The 18273-nt window shown below is 37.9% G+C and overlaps 1 protein-coding gene across 3 annotated transcripts in view; it reads right to left on the bottom strand.

Moving 5' to 3' along the window:
- INPP4B (inositol polyphosphate-4-phosphatase type II B) overlaps window positions 1–18273 on the bottom strand; it is a 753420-nt gene that overhangs the window by 549261 nt on the left and 185886 nt on the right. The gene's annotated exons all lie outside the window — the stretch shown is intronic.

Genomic DNA, 18273 nt, shown 5'->3' with positions numbered 1-18273 from the left:
GAGAAAAGAGGGATTAGAAACAAATATAATAATATAAATGGCCTAAAATAAAATGAATTTCTTTCTTTCTTTTTTTTAATGTTACCAGTCTCAAATATGAAGGATTTATAAGCCCCCTGCACCTTCTAACAATTTTTTCCTTTCTTAAGAGACTGTATTCTTCTATCCATTGCTCTCCAAATCAGTTTCTGGCTTGTCTCTATTATTTTTTTTTTTAAGATTTTATTTATTTGTTTGTCAGAGAGAGAGAGAGCACAAGAAGGGGGAACAGCAAGCAGAGGGAGAGGGAAAAGCAGGCTCCCCACTGAGCAGGGAGCCAGATGCAGGCCTCTCAATTCCAGCACCCGAGGATCATAACCTGAGTTGAAGGCAGATGCTTAATTGATTGAACCACCCAGGCTCCCCTGGCTTGTCTCTTTTATATCCCCAAGGACTGGAACAAGGCCTGGAAGATAGCAGGTGCTCAACAAATATGAGTTGATTTCCTAGGTTAAAGAGGTACCCTCTGGTCTCTACTGTCTCTCTCCATCTGACCCACTTTGAACAACACCCCCCAGTCCTAAAAGACAAGTTTAGTTACTCCCCTCTCCAACCAAAAGTCAACAAAGCTGCGTTTGATAACAATATCCAGAGCCAACACCCTCACTTTCAAGCTCCTCTGTATCCTTGCTGTGTCCCACTTCTCTAGTCAACGCTGTTATCGCTAACCAAACATACACTCTCATTCCACCAGGCCTTCCCATGGTCTTTCCCAGCCACCGTGCTTGCATTTTGGCAAGAGTGAATCATCACTGATTCAGACGAGCCTACTTTTCTTTCTCCCTTTCAAAATCCCATTTATGCTTCGGAAGAAGTTCAAATCTTGCTTTGTGAAATGTCTTTCTTTTCTTGTCACTCTTCATCGAGATTTTCTTCCTTTGAATTCATATATACTTACTACTTTATTCCTCCATTGTTTTTCTGTGGTTTACCTCTACAATTAGATTCCCTCCTCAAAGTCCCCAACAATTTTCCAGTGTGTCAGTGTATATAATTCACCTTAAGGCCCTGAGGCTGTGTGGGAGGGTCAAAGATCCCAGAGGCCGCCTAATAACAGCTGAGAGGCTAATTTAATTCGCCATCCAGGTCCTGTCAAATGCACAGTACTGTCATGCAAAAGTCATAAAAATGAATTTGAATGTTTCAGTTCAACCAGAAGAAAGGCCTATGAGTATGTGATCATGTGTACATAAGTAAATATGTGTTTTGATTCTAAATGACTAACCCAGCTCTCTCTCCTTTTCCTCTCCAGGTAATTCTTTTTCCCCCTTTTCTGAAAGAGTATTATGCTCAACTTCACAGAGCTGGATATCGTATTAATTCAAAATATTTAAAACTTCACAGGGTGGGGCACCTGGGTAGCGCAGTCGTTAAGCATCTGCCTTTGGCTCAGGGCGTGATCCCGGCGTTCTGGGATCGAGCCCCACATCGGGCTCCTCCAGTGGGAGCCTGCTTCTTCCTCTCCCACTCTCCTGCTGTGTTCCCTCTCTTGCTGGCTGTCTCTCTGTCACATAAATAAATAAAATCTTAAAAAAAAAAAAAAACAGAAACACTTCACGGGGCACCTGGGTGGCTCAGTCAGTTAAGCATCCAACTCTTGATTTCAGCTCAGGTCATGATCTCAAGAGTCATGGGATGGAATCCATGTCAGGCTCTGCTCTCAATGCAGAGTCTGCTTGTCATTCTGTCTCTGCTTCTCCCCATGCACTTTCTCTCACTAAAATAACTAAAATTTTAAATACATATGTAAATAAATAAATAAAACTTCACTGATAGGGATCTGAAACAAATACTGTCCCCAAACGGCTTTACTGCTGATAAAAATTATGATCTAAAATGCTTTCCCTAAAAAGCTTATCTAGAGTACCATCTATAAATACCCATTGTGCTGATGACTTCCTAAAAACTATTTATCTGCTTAGTGGCACTTATTATCCTAATTTCACACATACTTATTTTCTCTTGAAGAGGAAAAATATTTCTTAAAGATTCAACTATGTTCTTAGCCCATTTATTACTGCTTGTTTGTTTGTTCACTGTCCACATCACTGCCATGAACCAGCTGAAACAAGAATATAATCATAAGTCACCAAGAAGTAATGAATAGAATAGCCTCCTAACACAGCACTGTCCAAAAGAACTATCTATGATGATGGAAATGCTATATAATTTGCACGGTCAAAGAGAGAAGTCACTAGCCGTATCTGGCTACTGAGCACTTGTAGTGTGGCTAGTGGGACGGAGGGACTAGATTTTTCATTTTGGTTAATTTAAATAGCCACATGTAGCTAGTGGTTTCTTTACTGGAGAGTGTAATTTTAATATACTCAACACTGTGAAGATTATGCATTTACTGAAAGTAGAGGTTAAGTAAATAGAATTCAAGATAAAATGACATTTATTTGAACAGTAAATGCTTCTCTCACTTGCAGTTGAGATCTCTGGGTAAATACAAACAAGTTTTTGGCAAGAATATTTCCCAGGAGACAGAAGGTGTGTGTTTGCACCTACATTCCTAACTAGTTGAGTGGCACTGGGAAAATTGCTGTATTTCTCAGGGCCTTAAAAGTTTAGAACATGTGATCACCAACTTTGAAATTACTTGATTCTTTATTAGTCTCATACTTTTTAAACTATCTTGGGGATATTTTTGAGGATCAAATGAGAAAAAAACATATGAACACTTTGTGACTAGAAAGTGGCCCTTTAATGTATCTGCTACAAGCCACAATTCTTAAGTTTACTAAGATCTTGATGCTGAAACCCTATTTCATAAGTTTTTCTGGACCCACAGCAGAATATATGCTGGAATATGCAAATAAATATCTATAATATTTCAGATCTTGTTTTGTTTTGTTTACTTTAAGGAAAAGCAAATAATGGCAAGCATATAACACACAATAACTGATTTAAACACTTTATCTGGCCCGAGTATTTATAAAATAAATATTTTTTTTCATTTGTGTACAAAAAATAAACTGGCTTTGCAAATGTTTCAGTTCTCTGGGAGGTCCCACATAAAAGATCAGTTTCTTCAGCCCACTGTATAGGACACATAGATATGGCCAACAGCTCTGCCCAATTAGTCACCTTCAGGAGGACAGGTGGAGGAGAAAGGTGTTTTCCACTTGTGCTTCTCTCATAAATTGAATTGGAAAGCAGACCCCATCCTTCTTGCTTCTGCCTCCAACGTGGGGTGGGGGGGGCACAATCAAGTAGGTTCATAAAATGATCCATTTGTATACATAAAGAAAATATTAAAATTTCTACATTATTTATTTAGTGTTTATCCTAAAAAAACTAAGATAAATTAAGCTTTACAAACATTTTGCATACAGTGTGTTGAAATTAATTGCCTACTGCAATACCCATTCTCCCTTTCCCACTTAGTAATGAAACCCTAACTTTTAGCTCGATTTGTTGTCACTTAGAATACAAGTTGTCATTTCCTGATCCTCCTTGCAGCTAAGTTTTGGCCACTGTGATGCAATCATAGTGCTACTGCTAAAATGTGAATGTAATGAGTACAGATCCAGCAGCAAATCTGTACAATGAGGCAAAAGACCCATGTGAGGACAGAAATTCAGAAGAGAGCTTTTTACATGATGGCCCCATGGAACTGCCAAATAGTCTTTGACTGTCAACCTTCCGATTTCACATGGAAGAAAAGTTAAATTTCATCTAGTTGAAGACACTACTCTTTGTTTTAAATCACTGTTCTATTGGATGCCCTGAACCTAAGATTAATTGAAACATAGATTTGTTAGTACTGCATTTTAATGCACAAATTAATATACAAATAACATATGCATGTTCTTTTTCTCTGATATTATGTACAGTAAAATAGTTTCAAGATTACAGGGCTAAAGGATTGTTATATGCTACTACAAAGGTCACCTCGACTTTGAATTAATAGAGGCTAATGGGTTACATCAGGCATATACTAATAACACAACAGTAGATTCTTTTTAAAAAAAAATATTTTATTTATTTATTTGAGAGAGAGAGCACAAGCAGGGAGAGCAGCAGAGGGAGAGGGAGAAGGAGACTCCGCACTGATCAGGGAGCCTGATGCCTGGCTTGATCCCTGAACCCTGAGATCATGACCTGAGCCAAAGGCAGACAATTAACCGACTGAGCCACCCAGATGCCCTACAACAGTAGATTCTTAATATTTGGGGGAGTCTATAGGTATACATCCTTGGTAAAGTTCCTAATACATACATCTTTATAAAGACCCCTGAATTTTTCACAAATTTAACTTCTGTCCAGAGTCTCATGTTCTCCGAATATATTTGTCCAACACATAATACAAAGAAAAATGTTTAAATCACTACATAAAAAGCTATACAGTAACAAATAGAGATCGCAAAAAGTATCAATATATAGAAGCTGGCAGTTACCTAGATTCATTCATTAGTTAATAACTTAGTCCCACATATCCTTCTCACAATGCATATTGTTCAATTCCACACCTTAAATTACATTTTAAAAATCATATGTCATGATTCCATTAGGGATACTTGCAAATGGCAGAGTCCTCCAAAGTTGAACACACAAATATCAAGGGTACATTAATCTATATTAGCCAGTCTCCAACTGCATTGCCTCATGCTATAGAAATATTCTTGGTTAATAGCAACTCATGCTTAAACTCAGTGGTGATGGCCAAAGTAGGCCCTCACCTGGCTCAAGCACGCTCAAGCCAAGAGCCCTTACACTCTTAATTCATAACCATCCATTCTCCTCCGTGGCTTTCCTTGATTCTACCAAAAGACTCCATGCCTAGAGCCACTGTTTCTACTGACAAATTGACACTTAAAGAGGTATAGCTCCTACTCATTCCGAGTGTGGAGACATAAACATAGCTGACGTACAATCACACCAACTTACACATTCACAGTTGGCCTGCATCCCCTTTGACACCTGCAAACAGGGATCACGGCTCGCTGCCCAGATTGTATGCACTCTCCTGTCCCTGCAGCAAGACAGGCCCTGCCTCAGTGGGCAGACCACAGCAGGGAGCCACATTCCAGCCAGATCTTCACACCCAGAGGGGATGCTAAACAGTCATCAGGGAAAATGAGATTCAGTAACATAAGGAGGGAAAGTTCTGCCACTAATTTCACCAAATTTAGCCTGCGAAGCAATAACAAAGAGCTGGCACTATTCCAGGCACTGAATGTCTACTTCTCAAGCACAGTGTCTCCTGGAGTTCAGAGGAAACAGCACAGATGAAAGGGAAAATGACTCTGATTTAAGTCATCAGTTAAAATAGCTGCAACAGAGACCCTATAGAAAACTTTGGGTTTTCCATAGATTAGAAATGTATGGAACCCATCTTTTTTCTTAAAAAGATGTTTTGTCCTAAGTAAAAATATTCATGAATCAGATTAGATGTGACAGTTAACTTATAATTTATAACCATGATAATAAAACTTGTACCACATACAAAAAAAAAAAAAAGAAAGAGAAAATGTTGGGTGGAGGATGCCCTTATTTTCCTTCACCTTGCCTTGCCAAGGTAGTTTAACACAACTTCCAGGAAATGCAATCAAGAGAACAGCATGTAAAAAAAGTTGGAGTTTCTCACATCACTTGTTCTTCAGGTTTCATCTTTTGTTGAAGATGGACTACAAAAAAATATTACAATTGATCAATTTAAATATCACACTTAAGTAGCAATGTGGCAAAATGTCATCACAATGATGAAACAGTAATTCAAATGAGACACTCTAGAGGTAATTAAAGAAAATGTGATTTTATGTAGCTTATGTGCTTTCCGATAGTTAAAGCAATGGATATAAACAGAAGACTGCATCTCGGAAGTAGGTCGTAAGAAAAGAATGGAGGAAATACATCTATTTAGTTACCAAAGTAAGAATTATTTCTGAAATGTTTGGGTTCACATGACTTAACATAGAATCATAATTCTGGAATTCAAAATCAAGAAAGAATAGTAGGACTCATCGAGCCTAATCTCATTTTAAAGATGAAGAAACTGGGGCTTAAAAAAGCTAAGAATGTCCACAAAATTACAGATGATTAGCAGCTTACTCAAGAGAAAAACTCAGGTCTTCAGATTCTGTTCAAATTTTTAATCTTTTTTTTTTCCATTTTTCCTATTCCTTCAGTATTTCTGAGCTTCACCTTTTTATTTAATTTTTTCCAAAGACTCACTTAAAGCATAACCTTTGAGAGAGCTTTTTTGGGATGATGAAATTGCTCTGTATCCTGATTGTATTAGTTCTTATACAAGCCTATGCATGTATTAAAATTCATACAACTCTATACCACACAAAGTAAATTAAAAACATCCAAAAAATAACCTTCAGTGATATTGAAAGAGCTGATTTTCTATCCAGTGTATATGAATTTTTCATACTATAATTTCTTAGGTATTTTCCAACAGCAAACCAAGAATAAAATCAGAACTCGTTGTCCGTTATTCACTGATTCGGTTGTATATGGTGGCCCACCATTTTATCATACCCAATTTCTCTATCATCAAATGTAAATGTAAAATAAGGAAAAAAGAATGAAGTGTAAATCCTTCCTTTTATTGACCAAATCTGCCAAAAATAAATTCAAAAAAGAATTTGTGTGTGTGTGTGTGTGAGAAAGAGAGAGAGAGAGAGAGACACCTACCAATGGAAAGGTAAGCTATATGGGTCTGCTAAAAATTTAGAAAACTGTAGCCATTTAGGTCAGTCCTGAATAGCTCATGGTGAAACAGATGATGATTACAGCTGCCTGCCACTTATGGAGTCCCTGTGCGCTAGACACTGTGTCAGATGGGTGTCAATTGTATCTAGTCCAAAGTAAGTATTCAGGAGAAAAAGAAATATTTGTCACTGTCACTCACCTGTATTTATTGCAAACACAGGGGACGAATGCAGAAGATCACTGCGGAGTAGAAAGGACATGATCACCAGAGTCACTCAACAGGATTCAAATTGCAACTCCACTCTTTCTCACTCTGAGATAGTTTTGTTTTGTTTTGTATCTTTGAACCTCAGTTTTCTCACTGACAAATTCAAAAATCCTCCCTTCCTTGCTGGATAATTGTGTGGATGCACTAGTATGATCGATATAAATAATAACAGTTACGATTTACTTAGTTTTTGCCATGTACAAGACACTGTTGTTACTGCTTTAAGTGGAATGACTTATTCATCCACAGAAAAAGTCTAAAGACAAATGCTGTTATTATCCTCATCTTATAGATAAGAAAACAGACACAAAGGTTAAGTAACTTACTGAAGATCATATAGTTAGTAAAAACTGAGATCTGGACCCAAATATTGTGGTTCCGGGGTCCATTTGATTAAAGAACTTCACCACTATTGCCTCATATATAAATAACTCAGCACAAAGTAAATGCTGAACTGATGGGTGCAGCTATAACTGTCGCCTTTTATTTTTTATGGCAAACGAGTCTCGCTGGACTCCCAGAAGCTCAAAGTGGAACAGAGCTACAAATGTTAACAAGATAAACAAAACTATTGTGCTAACACTGTGATACTTTTCATTTCACTTTCTCTTCACCAATGCAGGAAAGTCAGAGATTTCTTTTTAATGATGATGTTAACCAAAAGTGAAGAATTACATTTCATAAAACAAGTCCCCAGCTCTTCACCTCTCTCTTGAGCTCTGGACACAGATGCCCAATGGCTCAGAAACATCTCCATGTGCATGTCATACCTGTTCACAATGGTTAGAACAATAGGGAAGAGATGGGACATAAAATGGAGAAAAAATGTAAGTGTTTGCAGTGCACTCCTGTTAAATGAATAGCCTTACTTTGAGGAGAAAGCCCATGAAACTGCCTGATGATTAGAGAAAGAGAAAACTCACTGGGAAAACTCCCTGACCAAGAGAAGGGAATATACAAGGAAACTCAGAAAAGAAACATTAGTGAAATTCAATGGTGATCCAAGACAAGGAGCAAGACTGGCACAGCGGATCATGGCCTCTGTAGAAAATGTGGGCCACTATGGGATACAGGCAACATTCAGACCCTTTTATTTTTTATTAATTTTTTTATGTTAATCACATAGGAATTAGTTTCTGCTAAGAGGGATGCTTTTGCCCATAAGACTCTTGTGTAGGCACCTAGACGTCCTCTTAGCCCAGATTCTTGTGCACCGTTGACCGCCTCAGATGACCTGTGGGAACTGCCTGCATATGATTCCCCAGACAGAATCGTCTTCGCCTCCCCTTCTGATTTCCTTGTCCAAGGTCTATCACAGCCTCACTGAGTGTATATCTGCTACATCTTCTCCACTCCTAATGTATCTCCTCTGATTCAACCTGATATTTTCTACTACCAGGACTATCTGGAAACCCTCTAAAAGTCAAGGATGGTAAATGAATAGTGTATTTGTTGCCACTTCTCTCTCCTCTGCTTAATTGTGACGGTCTTTCCATCTTGGTGAATCCTCAGCACTGTGCTCTATAAAGCCCCTACCATGTGATTGCAAATGTTCCACAAATTGACACCTATTAGCTGTATCTCCATACATTTCTAACCTATCATACATATTCTTCCTAAGTCACCTTCCTAAAACAGGGACCCAATGTGGGGGCAGAATTCTAAGATGACCTCCAGTATTTTCATCCCTGGTATGGGTAAAACTGTGAATAGAATGGATTATCATTTCTATGATTAAATTAATAATAAGTTGACTTTGAATTATTCAAAAGGGAGTAACCTGATCAGGTAAATCCTTTAAAGGAATATGACCCTTCCTAACATTAGAGAGATTTACCCGAGGGAAATTCTCCCATGCCAGCTTTGAAGATGGAGAGTACCATGTGGTAAGGACTCAAGAGCAGCCTGTAGAAGCTGAGATCAAGCCCCAGGCAACAGTCAGCAAGAAGGCAGGGACCTCGGTTTTACAACCACAAATACTGGATTCTGCTAACAATGATGTGAGCTTGAAAGAGGACCTGGTCTTCAGGTAGGAATTCAGCCCAGCTTACACCTTGATTTCAGCTTCATGAAACCCTAAGCAGAGAACCCAGTTATACTATCCCCAGATTTCTGACCTAAAGAACTATGAACAAGTAAGTGGACATTGTTTTATGCCACTGAGTTTGAGGGATTTGTTACATCACCATCACCATCATCATCATCATCATCATCATCCATCGTCATCAAACTAATACATCCACCTTGTCTTTTTCCATTGGAAAATCTATCTCCCTAAGATGACAGAGTATGGTTAATTGTTCTTAACACTTGATGAAATTTTCTCTAATAAATATTATTTGATGCTAAAGGATGAACATTTCTTCCATTCTGTGGGATATATCTCCATAAAAAAACATCCATAAAGCTATGGTTCCTCAATGCATCACTCATCCAAATGATAGTGTCACATAACTAAGATAAGATTAAAGGATTCTGCTTGGGAGACTATTGCAACTGGCTATATGTGCGACCACTGAAGCTTCTGATACACGGCTACCTGGTACAAGAGCCCTTCACCATGATACCGGAGCATAACCTAGATGACACTCTTCTGCCTTGGCAACTCTATAGAATGTCAGTGCACTTCAGCCACCTGCACAACGCTCAAGTTCCTATAGCACCATTTATCTGCTGCGATTATTCTATGGGTGTTCAGTTTGTTCATGTTTTTGATTCATCTTTTTGACAAGCATTTCATAAGATATGAACCCGCTATGTTATAGAATTCCTAATGTTTACTTTCTTTGCAGGGTAGATATATTCCTTGTCTGTGACAGGCTGATTCTTCCCAAGGAGTTCTCTAAACAAATGATAAACACAAATAACTACCCGTGATGCATAACAGGGAAGGCCTGCTGCAAGGGGGTAGCAAATAGAAAATCAGAGAGATGACACAAAACATTTCTTATCTATGAAATAATCCATTACTGTACAGTCACAATATGTCTACGAAATGCAAAAAATAAATCTACCTCTCCCATACTTTAATTACTCTCTCTTTTCACCCATTTTTATGGAAGCAGTTTTTAACCAACTTTCCTATATAATGCAGCAAACAGAATATACTACCATACAGATGAAAGTATTCTGTTCTCTTCCAGGACTAAGGAAGGAAACAAAGGTAATTAACAGCTAAAAAGCATGTCCAGTGGTTTTTCTTCCTACCCTAGACTGCTGGAAAAGTGAGGAGATTCTTAGGCATACATTAGGACTGAGTCCTGGGAGAACAGACAGTCAATCAATATTGACTGATTATTGGGTTGAGCTCTAAACCTTGAAGGATGTTGATTTTCATTTACTCATTCAACGAATGTTTATGGCCTCATTTTTGATGTGGCAAAGAACAGGAGTATATAAGTATAGCGAATGGCAACTGAACAAGAGTATGTAACAACTGTAACAGAATATGCATAACAGATTTGTTCAAACAGGATGAATGCAGAGGGGCTGCTTCAAGAAGTAGAGGATATTTATTTCCAAATGAGTTGAAGGAAACTCCAGAGTGGCCAAGTGTGTGTGTGTGTGTGTGTGTGTGTGTGTGTGTGTTTGAGTGAAGGGGTAAAAAGAAAGAAGCGAATGTGCAGAGGTGATCCTTAAGCTGTGTCTTTAAAAATATGTAGATAATAACAGGTTGTGTAACGGAAGGTATTTCTAGGCAAGAAAACAACATGGAGTCATGAGAACACATGGCACATCTGGAGAAAAGACTAAGTTTACTATGACAAGGATAAAGGTATGAAAGAAAAATAATAAAATGTGTTGGAAGCAGAATAGGACTTATTTGTGTAAGGTTTTATGTGGTAAAATATAGAGGTAATTGTTTTCCTCTGCCCAATTGTCCTTCTCTCCATTCTTCTCCCACACACAGACCCTAAACCCATGGCTACCATCTGCTGTGGCCAAAAAGAATAACCCTTTCTAAAGAAACTGACCTTAGTGATGGGTCCAAAGATGGGCATAAGATTTAAGCCAAACTGGAGAAACTGATGACAGTGATGATTCAATGACAAGCACAGGACCTAAGCTAAGCATACACGGAATAAATCTGGTCATGATGTATAATTCTTTTTATATATTATTTGATTTGATTTACTAATATTTTATTGATGATTTTGTATGCATATCCATGAAGATATTGGCCTATAGTTTTCTTTTATTGTAACGTCTTCTGATTTTTGGTATTAGAGTAATGCTAGCCTCATAGAATGAGTTAGGACTTATTCCCTCTGCTTCTACTTTCTGGAAGAGACTGTAGAGAAATGATGTAATTGTTTCCTTAAATGTTTGGTAGAATTCACCTATGAACCTATTTAGGCCTGGTACTTTTTATATTAGAAGGTTATTAATTATTGAGTCAATTTCTTTTATATATACAGGCCTTTTTAGACTTCCTATTTCTCCTTTCTCTCTTCCTTTTTTTAGACTTCCTATTTCTTCTTGAGTGAGCTTTGGCAGATTATGTCTTTCAAGGAATTGGTCCATTTCATCTAGGTTATCAAATTTGTGGGCATAGAGTTATTCATGTTAAAATGCCTCCTCCCAAATACTTTCACAAGTATTGATTCTGCCTTTTCTGAGAGACTCTTTTTTTGACAAATATTTTTATAAGGCACAATTTATCAAATATATCATGTGCAGCAGGTGACTGACAGAGACAAAAAAATCAAATAGCATAGTTTTCCAACCACCACTTGGATCAGAATGAATTAGCTACCCCTAGCTCTTCAAGTTTGAGTTCATTTTATCAGTGAGCATTCTGCTTGTTGTCTTTAAATGGAAGATATCAATATCATTGTGACAGGAATTAGTTGAAAAAAGAGAGGTGGATCATTGCTGGTTATTTTCTGTTCACTACACATGTGTCTCTTCCACTCCTAAAAGAGACTATATAGGAACTGAAGTTACAAAGTAGTGGTCTAGCAAAATTTTCCCTGCTTATTGTAATTTAATTAATTAATTACTTAATTAATAAGTGAAAGTTAAAAAAAAAAACACCTCAGAGAAATACTAAACTAGACAGGATACCAGGAATATAGGTATAAACTAGGACAATCATAGGCAAATGAGGAAGGAAGGACATACTTTCTATAATTAATGAAATCTTAATAAAAATACCAGCAGGTTTATTAGTGGTACATAACAAACTAATTTAAAATGTATATGAAAAAAACGCCAAATTAGGGACACCTGGGTGGCTTAGTCGGCTAAGCGTCTGCCTTTGGCTCAGGTCATGATCCCAGGACCCTGGGATTGAGTCCTGCATCAGGTTCTCTGCTCAGTGGGGAGTCTGCTTCTCCTGCTCCCCCTGCTTGGGCTCCCTCTCTCCCTCTCTCTCTGTCAAATAAATAAATAAATGATAATTTAAAAAAAGTGCCAAAGGAGGAAGCAAGATCCTCTTGAAGAAGAGCAACAGAGTAAGAGGACTTCTCTACTGGAAATCAAAACTTATTGCAAAGTTACAGTAATTAAGATAAGAGATACTGGTACAAAGATAAACCAATGGATAAATGGAATGAAACAGAGTACAAAAATAGAATTGAAGGGTAAAGATATTTTTTTCAATAATTCATGCTAAGACATTTGACTAACTATATTTTAAAAATGGTCTAAATATGGAAGATAAAAAAATAAAGCTAAAAAACAGTATATGGTAACATAACATCAGCAACTCAGCAGAGAGAAAAAATTTCTTAAAAGAATTCAAATAGCACTAAACATAAAAGAAATGAGGGATAAACTGGACTACATCAAAATTAAGAACTTCTGTTCATCAAAATTCACATTAAGAGAGTAAAGAGGTAAGCCAGAAAGCCGAAGATTTTTGCAATACAGACAATCAAGAATTCCTAACAATTAAAAAACAAACAAAAAGCAATCAACACAATAGAAAAAGGGTTGCAGGACTTTAAATATCATTTGCAAAAAGAAGATAGCCAAATTGTCAATAATCATATGAAAACTTGCTCAAACTCATTAGACTTCAGAGAAGTGCTAATTAAACAACGAGATACCATTAGAAACCCATTTAATTGGGTAAATTTGAAAAGACTCTCAATCACCACTATTGATGAGGGTGTGAAGCACTGGAAACCCTTTTTTGCTGCCGGCGGGAATATAAATAGGTATCAGTTTGGAAAACCATTTTGACAATATCTACTAATGCTGCAGGCAGACATAACATAAGATGTAATACTGCATTCCTAGGTACGTTCCCGTCAGAAATATGCACATGTGCAACAAGAGACATGCACAGGAGTATTTATAGCAGCATTATCTTTAATTTCCCAAGATGAAAACAACTCAAATGTCCATTAACAATAGACTGGATAGCTAAAATGTAGTAAATTTTCATTTCATAAAACGAAATGCTATACAGCACCAAAAATTTTAAAAGCCACAGCTTCTTACAACATACTCAATATCATAAACAACATCGAACAAAAGTAGATAGAAACGAATTGTGTGTGCTTCATATTATTTACATAAAGTAAGTCCAAGAACAGGACAGATTATACAAAGTAACCAGTCAGCATACATGCTTAGGTGGTAAAACTACATTTTTAAAAAGTAACTAAGTCAAGTGATTTAATTATATTTGGGGAGTGGCGGAAGCAATTCAATTGGGACACAAAGAGAGCCTCTAATGGGCTGGCAATGTTTTATCCTTGACCTGATGGTGGTTACAGGGATCTTCACTTTGGTAACTCATTGAAGAGTATGTTTTTGCTTTGTGCAATTTTCTGTATTTTTGCTATATTTCAATTTTTTACAAAAAGATAAACTCTACTATAACAGCTCCTCATTCAATCCTCATTCTATTTCATTATTTGGAGTATATCAAGTTCACCTTTCTTTGCTTGAACTATTTTCAAAGCTTACCATAAAAATGCTTAGTCAATTGGGTGGAAGTTTGGGTGAGGATTTCATAAAATTTCAAAGTTAAGACTGAAAGCAACAAATTATTAAACAGTAAATGCGAGGCTGAGAAACATTTTTCCATTCTGAATCACACGTGAACAAGAAAATCAAGACAAGGGTGGGAAACTAGATCGACTCCCCACATCAGAATATTTACTTCTACTTTTACTGCCATGAATATTGCAGCAATATTTTCCTTTTTTTTCCCCCCAAAGATTTTGTTTATTTACTTGAGAGAGGGAGAGAAGGAGCAGGGAGGTGGAGGGGCAGAGGGAGAGGGAGAAACAGGCTTCCTGCTGAGCAGGGAGCACAGGGAAGGGCTCCATCCCAGGACCCTGGGATCATGACCTGAGCTGAAGGCAGCCGCTTAAGGACTGAACCACCCAGGTGCCCCTGCCGCAATATTTTCTAACTAGAATATCAAAGATCCAGCAGATGATATTCTCTCTCTTCAAAGTGTTTAAAATTGTGGGCCCATTAGTTCTGAAATCCTATCACAGGAAAATGGTTTGTGCTTAAATTGTTAAACTTAATTAAGATAGGATTTTTTGCCACACTTTAATGCTTAAAGAATATTATCGTCAACTACTTGTAATCACTTGTTAAGTTAGCTTAACTAGCTTTAACAAGTTTAACTAGTTAACTTTAGCAACCGAACGTGACACATAATTCAACTCCAGGAAAGATTTTATTTATTCTGTGACTGCATTTGAAGATGAAACAGAACATTAGCTTTATAAGATTAATTTATTCTCTGGAGAAAGAAAATGCAAGATTTTCTTACAAATTATATGATTGTATGATCTAATTACTGAAAATCAAGATGTGGTGTCTAAAACTCTGTTGACATTATATGCTACTAGTTATCAACAAGTAAAAATATAGAAGAGATATTAAACAACAGGCCCATCATTAATTTTAAATTTTGCCCCGCTCACAATTATAACCACACAAAAAAGAGAAGAACATTTGTAATCTTTAATAGGAGTTTCAGGAAATGTATAGTTCATAGAATTGGACAAAGTTTCAGTGAAAGAAATGCCCTATTGATTGAAGAGCTCATAGCATTTGGCAATCTAGGATGCAGAGGTGATCTTAGAATGGACCATGGCTGTGCAGTAGTAGAGGAGAAAGTCAGAAAAGCTTTGAGTGGATCATAGGGGAAGAGAGGAAAAAATGCAACAAGATGAAACCATAGGGGGAGACAAACCAGAAGACACCCTTAATCTTAGGAAACAAACTGAGGGTTGCTAGAGGGGAGGAGGGGGAGGGGATGATGGACATTGGAGAGGGTATGTGTTGTAATGAGCACTGGGTATTATATAAGACTGACGAATCACAGACCTGTACCCCTGAAACAAATAATACATTATATGTTAATTAATTGAATTTAAATTAAATACAAAACAAAACAAAAAACACCAACAAAAAAAAAAAAAAGAAAAAAGGAAAAAAAAAACTGAGTGGAAATCAAGGCAGGGGACACCGTTATTAGTCTCCAAATAGCCCTTCCCCATTCTTTTAGTATAAACCCCCCAAATTTAGCTAGACATGCATGTGTCCTAGTAAGACTATATTCTGTATCCTCCTTGCAGTTATATGTAGCCATGAGTCAAAATTTTGGCCAATGGGATATAATATTTGCCACTTGTATGCTCTCCACATCTTCCCTCCCTCCCACTTTTAGGAAAACAGACATGAGAGTCAAGCTAAAGAAGCATTTTTAGACCCTGAAGTGAAAGCCAGGTGGTAAGGCTGGCAAAACAATAAGATAAAAGGAGTCTGAGTCCCTGCCACTGGAACTGTCATATCAGCTCTGGTCGGCTTGCTCAGCCTGTATCGACAGAAAAACTCCATCTTCCAAGCCTCTGCCATTTTGTCTCTTTTTCAGCCAGGGACCCTGTCCTTGTTAACACTGCAGATATTAACTCCCAGGAAAATGGAGAGATTTAGAAGAAAAGTAATGACATTATCACATGCTATGTGACTCAGCTGTCAGCAACATGTAAAACTGTAAACACAGTACATTGATTTCACCAAAGATGGTGCTTGTAACTCTGCTGGTGGATAGGAAGAAGGGTTGGTGTAGGGGAGGATCTGCGAATTCGATCCTCAACTTCCATGGAAAGGAGATAATAGATCATGCTTAAAATTGAGTACATAAAGAGAAAATAGTGCAGGCCCATTATTAAGGGAAAGAAAAGAGGAAATGCCAAAAAAAAAAATGGCTAAACAGTTGAAGATATTTGCCTCTGGGGAGTGGGCTTCAGGAGCCAGGATGGCTGGAGGGGGTGCCTGCCAGTTTTGTATTATTGTTGTTGTATCTTGAAGTATATTTTAACTATGTGCATGTATTACTGTTTTAAAGAAAAACAGTTTAAAAATGAAATGCAGTTAATATAGTGACTGAAACCCAATACTTCTAATGCCTGACACCAGCTCCTCTCTGTTTTTACAGGTACAGAGTAGACAGACAGAGGATCTGAAGGAAGAGAGGCCAAGGAAACAAGTGGGAAGGTCAGTGAGGATAACTTGGGCAAGGAGACACTATCCATCTATACCACCATTTTGCGTGAAGCCTGTCTAGCTGTGTGTGGAGAAACAGAAGATGTCCTCGAGATGATTTATCTCGTTTATGGCCTCTGGCGCATGTAGATCAAATGAAGTCCTGCAGATAAGCCTGCATTATGTCAGTAAGCCCCCCAAATACTTATCCGCAGCTAGGGAGGGAGAACTGTCATTGAAAAGGTGTGGGTGTTAAATAGAGCAGATCTGAACTCCAGTCCTCTCTCATTCCCTTATTATCGTAATCACCTTAACCAGGTTACTTCACCGAGCCCCAACTTCCTTGTAAGTGATGTGGAGGTGATATCGTCCTCACTGGATTGATGTGAGAATCAAATATGACAGCAGACGCAGCATTGGATTAAGGGCCCAAAGCAGGTGTTGATAAATGTTACTTTCTTCTTATCCTTCATTGTTTTATTGTTTTCCACAATTTGTAGCAGGCAATTGGTGATTAGTTAGTCCTAAAGAAATATCTTTCTATTGATTGCGTAGGTGCATATTTTCTTCCTCTCTCATCCCAGTTAATTCCACTCAGAACTTCCAAATGCCTCAAAATTTGAAACAAGGTAGAATCAATTTCTTATAAAGGAACTCACTACCCCTCTGCACCATCCCCTCTATAAAAAGGTATTTTCTTGGTTCGTTTGCCTCATATGGTACACTGCCAAAGTGTAACATATACCTTTGCTGCAAGGCTATGAAACTAAATTGGCTCCGATTAGCCCCAAAATACATAAAATTAGTTAGTGAACTGAGACCATGAAGAGCAATGTTCTCTCACCTCTCTGCTCTACACAGCTCCTTGCAAATGCAATGAGAAAGAATAAATCTTAAAGAGACACACAAACTCAAAAATACTATAGAATTGTATCATTTCAAGGGAATGTCAAAGGGCTTGCTTACTGAATATTCTTGTTTCTTATTCCACATCCTTTTGGATTATAAAGCTCTTGTTTTCAAAGCTGGACTTCCCTTCCTCCCTAAATAGCTTCACCTACCTAATATTACAAAGAAGAAAACAAAAGCAGGGCTACAATTTCACTTTCATTTGAAACTCAGTTACTCAATTAAAGTCAATAAATATTTTTGAAGGCATTTTGGAAGAACCACGGTCAGCAAGGAGGTGGAAAAAAATAGTGAGAAAGGAAGAAATGTTGTTCCTTAAAATAATGTTCCAAAGAGCAAAGAGATAAAAATATCCAAGCAAGTACCACTCACAGCCGATCAAACCCAGTGCCACAATCAGGGGGCGTGATTCAAATAGCTCCCAAAAAGAGACAGCATGTAACTGAGGGGGTTCCTGAATCTAGTACCAGCATCAGTCACTCTCAGATAACATCTCATTCAGTTCTCACACCAACTACACGTGAAACGAAAAGTTACAAATTTGATCAAGAATTCAGGTTCACTGTCTTCTAATCCACTGTATTTCAGCATAGTTTCAGAAGTCAATGCTCTTTAAAACAACAACAATTAAAAAAAAAAACCGTGGGGGGGAGAGGTTAAGATGGCGGAGGAGTAGGGGACCCCTTTTTCAGCCGGTCCCCTGAGTTGAGCTGGATAGGTACCAGACCAGCAGGAATATCCACGGAATCAGCCTGAGACGCAGGAAGATACATCTGGATCTCTACAAATGAACATCTCCAGCGCTGAGTATCGAGGTACGAAGCGGGGAGCCGTGAAACCGCGCACAGATATCGGAAGATAAATGGAAGGGGGAGGGAGCCGCCCTGTCAGGGCGCCGGGAAGCGGTAGCCACCTGCAAGGGGGAG

The sequence above is a fragment of the Ailuropoda melanoleuca genome, chromosome 5 (assembly GCF_002007445.2).
Source record: "Ailuropoda melanoleuca isolate Jingjing chromosome 5, ASM200744v2, whole genome shotgun sequence".
Lineage (NCBI taxonomy): Eukaryota > Metazoa > Chordata > Mammalia > Carnivora > Ursidae > Ailuropoda > Ailuropoda melanoleuca.
Note: the sequence above shows the minus strand (reverse complement) of the source record. Positions and strands in the feature narration are given on the sequence as shown.